The sequence below is a fragment of the Cryptomeria japonica genome, chromosome 3 (assembly GCF_030272615.1).
Source record: "Cryptomeria japonica chromosome 3, Sugi_1.0, whole genome shotgun sequence".
Lineage (NCBI taxonomy): Eukaryota > Viridiplantae > Streptophyta > Pinopsida > Cupressales > Cupressaceae > Cryptomeria > Cryptomeria japonica.
In genome coordinates, this window is record NC_081407.1 from 564424222 (window position 1) to 564437599 (window position 13378).

Here is a 13378-nt window from a genome sequence, read left to right on the forward strand (position 1 = left end):
AATTAAACTTCTTTAAAATATTAAATCATTTTCCCTCTATTTTAATTTATTAAATCATCATTTATCTATTCATGTCATTTCATGAAGCCATTCTCAATCTTTAATATCCATTCTATCACAAACTATCTTCTATTTATCCTTCCATCCTCCATAATTTGCATTTACTCAATGAATGTGGGATAATTATTATCCATAACTACCTCTTGTATCCCACTTCCATCCCTTGACTTGATTTTCCAATGAGGAATCTGTTGGTATTTTGGTATGGTTTTGTTATTGATGTCAACACCTACTAAATACACCTACTTTGGAGATCCAACAACATTCACCGGCAAACAGTAAACTATGCAAATAGTTACCGGTATATGGTTAACCGACAGGATATAATGTTCACCGGTACCTGCAATGACATGGAAGACACTTGGTAATGTCGAAGACATCATGTGGACACTTTATTTTGAAGTAATAATCATTGGTATATTCTTATTTGCATATTTGCTTTTACCGGCAAATAGGTCCAGGTTATCTAGGGTTACACTGACAGGTTTATCTTTTCCAGATCAGCATGGCATGCTATGGAGATGATTTATTATTGTTGTAAATGCATTAAGACGACATGTTCAATCGATTATTGCATCAGATATTGTATTGTTTGTAAAATGTTTTTATTGTAATATCTTGTAGAGCCGACCTACTAAAATTGGTCTTAGGGTATGGTATAAATGTAAGACCTTATTTGTAAGATCAAGTGTGGAATGCGAAAAAGATTTAAGGAAGGGTATATGCGAGATCAAGCAGGGATATATATGAAGACATCATTTGAAGGTGAAGTTAGGTTTTTGTAGAAGCATATTAGCATTACACCGATACTGAATCCAACATATGAAGATGCTATTTTGTGTAGTACATTCTCATTGGATTTAACCATCCAACTATAGTCAGTGTGACTCCCATTTGTGATTGAGTAGTGAGCTCTAGGCTGTTGGCCTTTCTGCATGTGCAGACCCCTCTTGTACACTTACTATCTACAGTAGTATCATCTGATTGTGGGTAAGGTTTCCCATCGTGGTTTTTCTCCTTACAGGGTTTCCATGTACAAATATTGGTGTCATGTGTTGTGGATGACTTTGTGCTTATGTTTCATGCATTAATTCTTACTAGTACAACAATTTTCCTGTTAACACTGTCTACTGGCATACTTAACTGATTTACCGGTATTAAGCATTAAGTTGGTTAATAAGTTTTTGGTTTGAATTTATTTGACAACTGATTCACCCCCCTCCCTCTCAGTTGTCTCCAGGACCTACAATTGGTATCAGAGCCTAGTCCTCTTTTTGCAGAAGTTTAACAACTTGAGGAGATCCAATGTCTACTAATTATTTCAGAAAGGATAGTCCTAAACTTGATGGAACCAACTATGGGATATGGAAAATCAGAATGGAGACACATCTGAATTACATTGGTAAAGACATCTGGGAAGTTACTAAGAATGGTTATACTGCTACTGTAGCTGGTCAGACTGCTCCCATTACTTTAGCTAAAGATGAAGAAAATGATTGCAAAGCAAGAGAAGCACTTTTGAGCGTATTATCAGATCAACAAATCATGGGATTATCAGATAGGTCCACTGCAAAAGCTATCTGGGATCATTTGGAAGCACTGAATGAAGGGGATTCCACAGTCAAAATTGAAAAACTTGAAAGCTTCCGAGTTAGGTATTAACATCTGAAAATGGAAGAAGATGAAAGGATTTCTACTTTTATGGAAAGAGTAAATGAAATTGTTTTGGGTATCAAATGTTGTGGAGGAACCTTGAGTGAAGATGAGATTGTTTCAAAAATATTAAGAGGTTTGCCACCGACATATAAAATGAAGGTTACTGCTATAAATGAGTTGAGAACAATGCCTAATACATTAGTAACTAGGGATACATTGATTGGAAAACTTTCAGCTTTTGAAATTGAGGAATTTGGTCCTGTTACTACTATAAAAACTGATTTGGCCTTCAAAGCATCAACATCATCTACTCCATCCTTTGACAGATCAGACTGGAGAGCCTTTTATGCAAGAGAACTTGAAGAAACCAGGAAGGAGAATGAAGAGCTTGAAGAACTTGAAGCACTATTTGCAAGAAAAATGCCAAAAGGTCCAATTGGAAGTAAGTATGAAGGTGAGGCACCCTTTAAATGTTTCAACTGCAATAAGATTGGTCATATGGCTTCAAGATGCCTTGATAGACATGCTAGACTAAGAGAAGAAGCTAGAAGGACATACAAACCTAATCCTGAATATCAGAGATACAGATTTAAGAAAAACAAAGATAAATCTTGTTACATTGCTGATGAAGGTGTGACTGATGATTCTGATGAGGATCCAGCAGACAACGAATGGGTCTTTGTTGCTATAATAGAAGATCAACCGGTACCTATTGCTCAACCGGTAGAACAAGCCCTAGCAGCTAAAGTTGAATCAAAGGATGAATGGATTATTGACTCAGGATGCTCACATCACATGACTGGAGACAAAAGTAAATTCTTGAACTTTCAAGAATACAATGGAGGTTTAGTAAGATTCGGAGATGACAAAGCCTATTCAATCAAAGGTAAGGGTTCAATATCTCTTGATGGTAAACATAACACTGACAATGTCTACTATGTTGAAGGATTAAAACATAATCTTTTAAGTGTTGGTTAATTAGTTGAGAAAGGTTTTCAGTTACAATTTAAAAATGGAAAATGCAAAATCATGAATAGAACTGGTTTGGAAATTGCAACCGGTAATCAGACTAGAGGTAATATCTTTCATTTGAATAACAGTGAAAAGGCATGCTTAATTGCACATATAGATGAAAGTTGGATATGGCATAAAAGACCATGTCATGTAAATTTTGATTGCATGGTAAAAATCAGTACTTCTAAGGCAGTTAGAGATCTACCTAAAATTGTGAAACCTCTAAATACAATTTGCAAGGAATGTCAATTTGGAAAATAGGTTAGAGCTAGTTTCAAAAGTATTCCAGAAAAATCCAATAATGCCCTTGATTTAATTCACACTGATTTATGTGGTCCAACTAGAACTAAAAGCTTACAAGGTGATAAATATTTCATGCTAATTATTGATGATTATTCTAGAATGTGTTGGGTTACTTTTCTTAGAGAAAAATCAGAAGCACTTGGGAAGTTCAAGCTATTCAAAGCAATGGTTGAAAATGAAACCGGTAAGAAAATTAAATGTTTAAGATCAGATCAAGGAGGAGAATTCACATCTAAAGATTTTAATACATTCTATGAAGTAAATGGAATCAAAAGACAGTTATCAGCACCTCGGACACCACAACAGAATGGAGTTGTTGAAAGGAAAAATAGAACTATTTTGGATGCAGCAAGAAGTATGTTATCAGAAGCAAATCTACCACATGTGTACTGGAGAGAGGCAATAAGCACTGTTGTCTATACATTCAACAAAGTTCACATCAAAGGTGAAACCGGTAAGACCCCTCATGAGCTATGGTTTGGTAATACTCCTACTCTTAAGTATTTCAGAATTTTATGAAGTAAATGTTATATTAGAAGAGGTGAGTATATTGGCAAGTTTGATCCTAGAAGTGATGAAGGAATATTTCTTGGTTATTCATCTAAGAGTAAAGCATATAGATGTTTTAATAAAAGATTACAGAAAAATGTTGAGAGTACAAATGTAAAGATTGATGAACAATTCAGAGGAACTTCAAGGTATATAGACTCTGAACCGGTAACAGAAATTATGACAAATGAACCTACAATAAATCCACCGGTACAGAATGATGATCCAGTTACTCCCGTATCATCATAGGATTCCACAATAATTGAAGAACAACAACAAACTAAGACACCCCGGTATGTAAGACTAAATCATTCTGAAGATCAGATAATTGGAAGCAAATTTAAAGGAGTCATGACAAGAGGAAGATTGGCAAATGAAGAGGTATGTCTTATTTCTCAAATTGAACCATTATCTATCAATGAGGCATGTGAAGATAAATTTTGGATTAAAGCTATGGAAGAAGAATTAGGACAAATTGAGAAAAAAAATACTTGGACATTAGTTCTCCGGCCTAAAAATAAAAATGTAACTGGAACCAAATGGGTATTTAGAAACAAACTCAATGAAGATGGTAAGGTTGTCAGAAATAAAGCAAAACTAGTGTGTAAGGGATATTCTCAGAAAGAAGGACTTGATTACAATAAAACCTTTGCACCGGTAGCCAGAATTGAGGCAGTTAGATTATTCTTGGCCTTTGCAGCTCACAAGGATTACAAAGTTTATCAAATAGATATTAAATGTGCATTTTTGAATGGAGATCTTGAAGAGGAAGTCTATATTGAACAACCTGATGGATTTTCCTTGACAGATGACAATGATATGGTTTGCAGATTAAGAAAAGCTCTGTATGGATTAAAACAAGCTCCAAGAGCTTGGTATGCAAGATTGGATAAGTATCTTTTAAAGATTGGTTTTACTAAAGGAAATGCAGATAGCAATTTATATTACAAAGTAACTAATGATGACATCTTGATTATGGAAGTATTTGTTGATGATATAATATTTGGAGGAGAAGATGGATTATGCAAAGAATTTTCTCTTGAAATGCAACATGAATTTGAAATGTCTATGATCAGAGAAATAAAATTCTTTTTAGGATTGCAGATTTCATAGACTGATAATGGCATATTTTTGAGTCAATCTAAGTACTTGAAAGAACTACTTAAGAAATTTGGGATGGAGAACTCTAAACCGGTAAGCACACCTATGACTACAAATGACAAATCATCTCAAAGGGATGAATCTACACCTGTTAATCCAACTAGATACAAATCTATGATAGGAGGTTTACTGTATTTGACACAAACTAGACTTGATATTATGAATACAATATGTATAGTTTCTAGATTTCAGAGTAATCCTAGGGAAAATCATGAATTAGCAGTAAAAAGGATTTTCTGGTACTTACAAGGCACAACAAATCTTGGATTATGTTATCCTAAAGATGAAAATTTTGATCTATATGCATACACAGATGCAAATTGGGCAGGAGATGTGGATGATAGAAAAAGCACCACTGGAGGAGCATTCTTTCTTGGAAAGAGATTAGTTTCTTGGTTAAGTAAGAAATAGAGTTGCACATCTTTATCAACAACAGAATCAGAATATGTTGCAACAGCAACAAACTTTACACAGGTACTTTGGCTTAAGCAAATGTTGAAAGACATAAAGGTAAAATGCAAGGAACCTATTACTATATATTGTGATAACACTGCAGCAATTGATATATCTAAGAATCCAGTATTACATTCTAAAACAAAACATGTTTCTATCAAACTAAATTTTCTAAGGGAAAAAGTTGAAGAAAAGGAGATAAAACTAGTTTATGTGAATACTAAAGAACAACTTGTAGATATTTTCACAAAACCTTTGCCTAAGGAAACTTTTGAGTATCTCAGAGATCAGCTCGAAGTCTTACCTCCACTGGTAGAGACTTAGATAGTTGATGATTGTGATCAACCGACAGAATTAAATCGACAAATCTTTTATTCTGGTATTTGATGAGGAAGCTACTTCTCAGGGGGAGTAGTTGGTATATTGAATTGGTTGGTATTTTGCATGAACTTGACTTTTTGTGACTTTGACATTTGATGTCAAAGGGGGAGAGATATATGGAAAAATGCATTATCTTTTTGAGGAGAGATTGGTATGTATTGAAAATAAATCTTTGGATAAACACATGTTACTCCTAGGGGGAGAAATGGAGATTATTGGTTTTTGTACTTGGCATTTCTGTTTTGGCACTTTGATGGTTTTTCTATCTTGTGTTGCCATCAATGCCAAAGGGGGAGATTGTTGGTATTTTGGTATGGTTTTGTCATTGATGTCAACACCTACTAAATACACCTACTTTGGAGATCTAGCAACATTCACTAGCAAATAGTAAACTATGCAAATAGTTACCGGTATATGGTTAACCGACAGGATATTATGTTCACCGGTACCTGCAATGACATGGAAGACACTTGGTAATGTCGAAGACATCATGTGGACACTTTATTTTGAAGTAATAATCATTGGTATATTCTTATTTGCATATTTGCTTTTACCGGCAAATAGGTCCAGGTTATCTAGGGTTACACTGACAGGTTTATCTTTTCCAGATCAGCATGGCATGCTATGGAGATGATTTATTATTGTTGTAAATGCATTAAGCCGACATGTTCAATCAGTTATTGCATCGGCTATTGTATTGTTTGTAAAATGTTTTTATTGTAATATCTTTTAGAGCCGACCTACTAAAATTGGTCTTAGGGTATGGTATAAATGTAAGATCTTATTTGTAAGATCAAGTGTGGAATGCGAAAAATATTTAAGGAAGGGTATATGCGAGATCAAGCAGGGATATACACGAAGACATCATTTGAAGGTGAAGTTAGGTTTTTGTAGAAGCATATCAACATTACACCAGTACTGAATCCAGCATATGAAGATGCTATTTTGTGCAGTACATTGTCATTGGATTTAACCATCCAACTATAGTCAGTGTGACTCCCATTTGTGATTGAGTAGTGAGCTCTAGGCTGTTGGCCTTTCTGCATGTGCAGACCCCTCTTGTACACTTACTCTCTGCAGTAGTATCATCTGATTGTGGGTAAGGTTTCCCATCGTGGTTTTTCCCCTTACAGGGTTTCCATGTACAAATATTGGTGTCATGTGTTGTGGATGACTTTGTGCTTATGTTTCATGCATTAATTCTTACCAGTACAACAATTTTCTATTAACATTGTCTACCGGCATACTTAACTGATTTACCGGTATTAAGCATTAAGTTGGTTAATAAGTTTTTGGTTTGAATTTATTTGACAACTGATTCACCCCCCCCCCCCCCCCTCTCAGTTGTCTCCGGGACCTACAGATTCTTATTTAAACATTTCCCTCTCTCACACAAATCTCTCTCGCTTCTTGTAATCTTTAGATCACAATGCTATCTTATTCCCTTGCATTTGCAAATCTTGTTCTTACATTTTAATTCATCATCTCATCTATTCTCATGGCTTTCATTGACATTTTATTTTTTGAGCTTCCATTCATCATGGCTCTTTGTGCAAGTTCTTCTACTAAGAGCATTCAAATATTGAGTATGAATTCTTGATTGATAGGAGTGCAATAGAGTTAAATTCTTGTTGATTTCTATGTTTTAGTGTTGCATTGTTGTTTCTTGCAGGTACTCTATTTAAGGATGGTGAAGAAATATGGATCTTAATTTAATATGATCTTAGCTCTTTCCAACTATCTCACACAAATAAATAACTAATTTTAGACAAAAGATACGATCAATACAACATTCCTAAATCCCCCTTATAATAAATTTTAATTAAAACTTTAAATAAAACTAAAATCAAAACCGAGAGATAGAAACCTAGCTAAAAACCTATGAAGAAAGATAAGAAAAAAGAAAGAATTGAAGATGTATCTCTGAACACAAATCCTCTTCAAATCAACAATTAAATTTCAACAAACAACCCTAAAGGAATCCAATCAAAGCTCCAAGAAAACTTAAGAAACAATACTTCAATCAATATAGAAAAATTGCAAACCCTTCTCCAAAATTCACAATCCAAAATTATCCACAATTTGCAATAATATTCTTATCTCAAAACTTTGAGAAAAGAAATCATAAAAATAAAACTCGATTAGAACCTAAATAAAGCTTCGTAAAATCACGCACAAAAGAAAAGGGAAAACACTAATTATAAAATCATAAATATATCACCTATAAAACATTAAATCAATAATATTAAATTATTTTCTAAATAAAACTCCTTATAAAACAATTAAACAACAATATTTAAATATTAAAACAACAATTAAAATTCACCTAAAAAATAATTAACTCACTCAAAATGCAAGCAAAGAATAAATAATTATTTCCAGCTAAAAATATAATTATCCACCAAAAAAATTAAAATAGAACAATTAGTTCCACAATAAAATATAATTTCCACTATAAAATAATTCTCACAATAAAAATATTAGCATGCACAATAATAAATCACTTGATAAATAATATCCAATAACAAGAATATATTCATTATATCGAAAAACAATTAAAGAAACAATAAACAATAATTAATTATTAATTTGATTTTTAACACTTAAGCTATAATTAATATTAATAATTAAGATAACATAAAATCTCACACACTCAAATAAATCATAAAATAATACCAATATTAAAACAAGACTTACTATTGACAATGAGGTGATCAAATATTGTCTTAATGACAAATTTGATGAGATAAATATAAAGACTAGATAATTGATCCTAGTCTTGTCAATTCAAATGATTCAGTAATATTAGGAATGAGGCTTTCCAATGGTGTTGAATTTATAGTGTCTTGAGGGTTTGGAATCCCTTTAAGCCCTATACTCATTCCCAAAGGGGATATTTGAGACATATTGCTACTGATTTACTTCTTGATGGTGCTCTATTCTTGGGGTCAAAGTAGGCTTCTGACTTGTGAGGTTGGGGGTACTAGGCACCCAAGTCTATCTTGGGGTTTCCTGACTCATACTCTTGTCTTATTGGACTTGAGCTCTAGTTTTCACCATCCCCTTTTCAATAAAACAAAGTTTCTTACTAATCTAAAATTGGTTAGAAGGATCCCATCTGTGAAGTATTTCAAAGTTTTTGGAAGTACATGTTATATCTAGAGAGATGAAAGAAATATTGGAAAGTTTGATAGAAAAGCATATGAAAGTATATTTCTTGGTTATTCTACAAGAATCAAGACTTGCAGATGTTATAACAAGAGGTTGAATATGACTGTTGAAAGTGCAAATGTGAAAGTTGATGAGAACATTTTCAAAGAATCTATTATTCAAGTAAGGTATGAATCTGATGAAGGAGAAGAGAAGAACAAAGATGAAGACAACCTGAAAGAAACTCAGGTTGCTCTGGAAACTATATCGAAAACTTCAAGGTATGAGAAGAAAAATAATTCTGAGAATCAAATCATAGGAGATAAAAATAGAGGAGTCATTACAAGAAGAAAAGTTGCTGGTTCCCAGACCGACAAATAAGAATGTTATTGGAACAAAGTGGGTATTTCAAAATTAGATGGATGAAGATGGTCAAGTTGTGAGAAACAAAGCAAGATTGGTATGCAAAGGTTACACATAGGTTGAAAGTATTGATTTTGAAGAAACTTATATTTCTCCTATTGCTAGAATGGAGGCTATTAGGATGTTTTTGGCTTTTGCAACATATAAGGATTTCAAAGTCTATCAAATGGATGTGAAGTTAGCATTTCTGAATGGAGAATTGAAAGAAGTCTACATTGAACAACCAGAAGGGTTCAGGCTATCAAATGATCCAGATGTTGGTGTTGGGTTAATGGTTAGCTTTATGAATATTTACTGTTTAGGAGATATGATTCATGATTATTGTTTATGATGATTTATCTTGCATTAACCCTAATTTGGTGTTTGCATTAGATGAAAGTGATGTTGATGTTATTTATTATGTTATGTCCTTGTTGTGGTATTTTATTGTGAACGTGGAAGGGATGATGTCATACCACTCATTGCAAGTGGAGTGTGATGTTGTGATTCTCTTTCCATCAGTGTGTCTACTCCATGATTGTATATATTTATGTTGTGCATAGACATTTGGTGTTATGTAGAATTGCAAATACTAGACATTGACTCCACCCGGCTTCACAGGTTTGAGTGTGTTTCTAATTCTAATGGCAAGTTGAAAATGGAGAATGATATAATGTCCTATCATATTCTAGGCCTAATCGATACATTGTCAGTTTTAGTATTTTGGTTAAGTTGCCATGTGATGTTTATTTGATTATTATGTGAGATAATTTTATTGTGGTAATTAATTAATTAATAATGTTATTAGTTCTAATGTGTAATTTGTAAATAATATTTATTGTGAGTTTTATATTATTAAATAAATTATTTTATTGAAGCTTCTATATTTAATTGGGATTTTAATTGACTACTTTATTTGGATCTTTTATATTTAATTGCTAATTAATTATCTATTATTTTATTTGACTTTATTGATTAATTGAAAATTTTATTTAGTGTTTTAATTATATTTAAATTAGCTATTTATTGTGAGAATTCTTTATTTGTGGAAATTAATTATTATTATTTTATTATCTAGTTAAGTGGGTGTAACCACTAGTTCTATTTTAGTGGATTATTATATTTAATTGGAATTAATTATTTATTATTTCTTGGTTGTCAAGAAAGAGTTATTTATTTATTGAGTATTTGTAATTGGTGATTTATTAATTGTTTTGTGAGAATTATTTATTATTATTTGTGATTTTAAATAATTTATTATTTTATTATTCTTTTGAGTGGGAATTATTTATTTATTATTTATCATTTATTATTTTGTTATTTTATGAATTATTGCTTTATAGAGATTTTAGTTTGAAAAATTAATTTAATATTCTTTATTTATTTATTTTTTGCTTTAATTTTATTGGCCAAGTGGGAGTTGAATTTAGTAATTGATATTTTTTATTATTTTCCCTTTTGTTTTCTAAGGTGGAATTGGAGTGAGCTTTATGATTTGCATTGAAATTTTAAAATGGGTTTTATGCATGAGGATTATTATTATTATTATTAGGATTTTTGCTTTATGGTTCTATTTAAGGCTTTTTGAAAATTTTTAAGGGAGTTTTGTATTATTATTTCATTGGTTTAATTTTGGGAAATTTTTGCATTGTTGCTTTGGAGAATTTTTCTGGTGATTTGGGATATTGGGGTGAAAGATTGCTTTTGGATTTTGAAGAAATTTTATGTGCAATTGTTCGTCATAGATTGCGTATCTAGGAATTTTCACTGTTGCTATGGATTTGCGTTGGCATTTTCTAGATTGTGGTTGCGCTTCTACTATTTTCAGATTTAGACCATTCTTCTAATTTTTGCAAGTTGGAGATGTATACACATAAAAACTGGCTATAAGCAATTAAATAAATATTTTATATTTATTCAATAATTATTCTTCTATTAAATAATTAATTTGAAAAGATTAATTTATTTAATTCATTTTCATGTCTTTCTATTAATTAATATTTTATTAATTAATTCATCTATCCTATTCTTCTAATTAATTAATCCTCTAAACAAGTTAATTAAATATCTAATATTTAATTATCTTCTCCAAGCAATTAAATATCTAATATTTAATAGTTATTCTCCTATCCTATAGTCTCAAATGTTAAATAATTTCTTAAATTATTTAATTTCTTTTCCAACTCACCCTCCATCTCCACTTCATCTTCCCTTTGCCAACTCATCAAACATGTGGCTAAAGAAATTAATATTTATTAAATATTAATTCATCATTTATCTTCAACTTCCAAAATTAATCAAAATTGTATACGTACAAATATTTCATAACAATTTCCTATATTCTCTCGAACACCCCCTACATCTTAGGAAGGACTTGAGTCCACTTGTCCTCTCATGCCTAAATTTCCTCCAACCATCCCTAGATTCCCCTAGTCAGCAACCCAGTCAAGGTGAAATGAGTGACACTTGTCTTCTCCTTCCCCCTTTCTCTCAACCTTCACCTTTGCTCACAACCATCCAAATCTGTAGATCTGATCATGACCATTGATCTAAGCCACATCATCTCATCCTCTCAAAGTCTATAAAATCAAGAGCTTCAATTGAGAGAGAGTTAGACTTCAAGTGGGTGCAAGTGCATTTTGCAAGATAATCTTATGCATTTGTGAGTTTTTGAAGCAAATGGCAATATAGCAATTATCATATAGCATCATGTATAATCATTTTAGCATATCCATGTAGTATTTGCATATCATAGTATCAGTTAATTAAAAGTTATCAGTCCATTCTTCATATGCCATCTTGGAAGCCAACAATGCATTGTCTGAGAGCACACCATGTACAACCAAGAACAGTTATCGATAAATCTTATCAGTGAAATGATAATCTTATCAGTGAAATGAGTTATTGACTAAGGATGCAATATCCTCCCTCTTTTGCCAAAATGATTGAGAATGGTCTAAAAATAGAGAACGCAATGGTAAAGAAAGGAGAACTAAAACTTTACAATAATTCATACAACAACAACAACAACAATAATGACAAACCTAAGTTCTGGTCAAAGAATAGGAATGTTAGCAATGAAGGGAATGACGATAATAGTAATACAAAATAACAACTGATGAATACTAAGAGGGGGCGTGAATTAGTATGCAAAAAATCTTCGCACTAAAACACTTTACAAGACTAGCAGTAAACCAGTAAAACATTTTAACAGACAAACTAGTTAATAAATATGCAAACCAAATGGCTAATAATGCATTTACCCACAGAAGCACAAACACCATAACACAAGATATTTGATGTGGAAACCCAAATGGGAAAAACCACGGTGAGATGGAACTCACAAGTCACTATCTGCAGAATAGGAACTGGACCAGTTAAGGTCTTACAATGTTCTTTACCAGAACAGGTCCTGTTAGGAATCTCAATCTCTGTTAGGAGATAAGTCCGATTAAAGACTACCTTGCTAGAGGATTTTAGATCGACAGATGTGAACCACCTTGTTAGAGGATTTACAAAAAGGCTTTTGGGCCTACCCGGTTAAGGGCTACAGACTTGTCAAAGATTTGAGTAATCAACAAGTGTTTGATCTATCTAATAGCACATACTGCTCGGTTAGATCCTTGATAGCTCGTTCTTAATGCACTCCTGCATTACTTCAGTCTTCTACACATTCATATTCTTTCCAACTCCTCAACCACCTTAAACCTTAGCAACATCATAAACTCTTTGCCGCGACCTCATCAACAACCTAAAACCCTAGACATGATGTCCTTATAAAGTAATTTGATTTCATGTCGGTCCAATAGGATTACATAACAATTTCCTAGGTTCAATGAACCTGGACAAAATTGGTACCATGACACAAAAAGCACCGTTGTAGTGTTGACACCATCAAACATCGGTGGATGGTAACTCATCACAAAATGCCGGTTGGTAACTCATCACAGAGTATTACCGGTTCATACAAAATACCGGTTGCTGGTTTGTCAACATGAAGACTGGTAAAAATGTGTTATGCCCCTTTAATCCGTCATACCGCTTGGTATCCATGAACCACTTGGGGTCAACATGTCACTTCAGACCAGTAAACACATTCTGCAAAACATCAATAGTCTAAAGACTATAATACAACATACCGGTTGTGCTTTACCATATACATATAAAGAGGATCTAATTGCGAGTGTGTGTCCATCAATGAAAATCACAACATAAACATCAAAAATGCCAACAATCTCCCCCTTTGGCA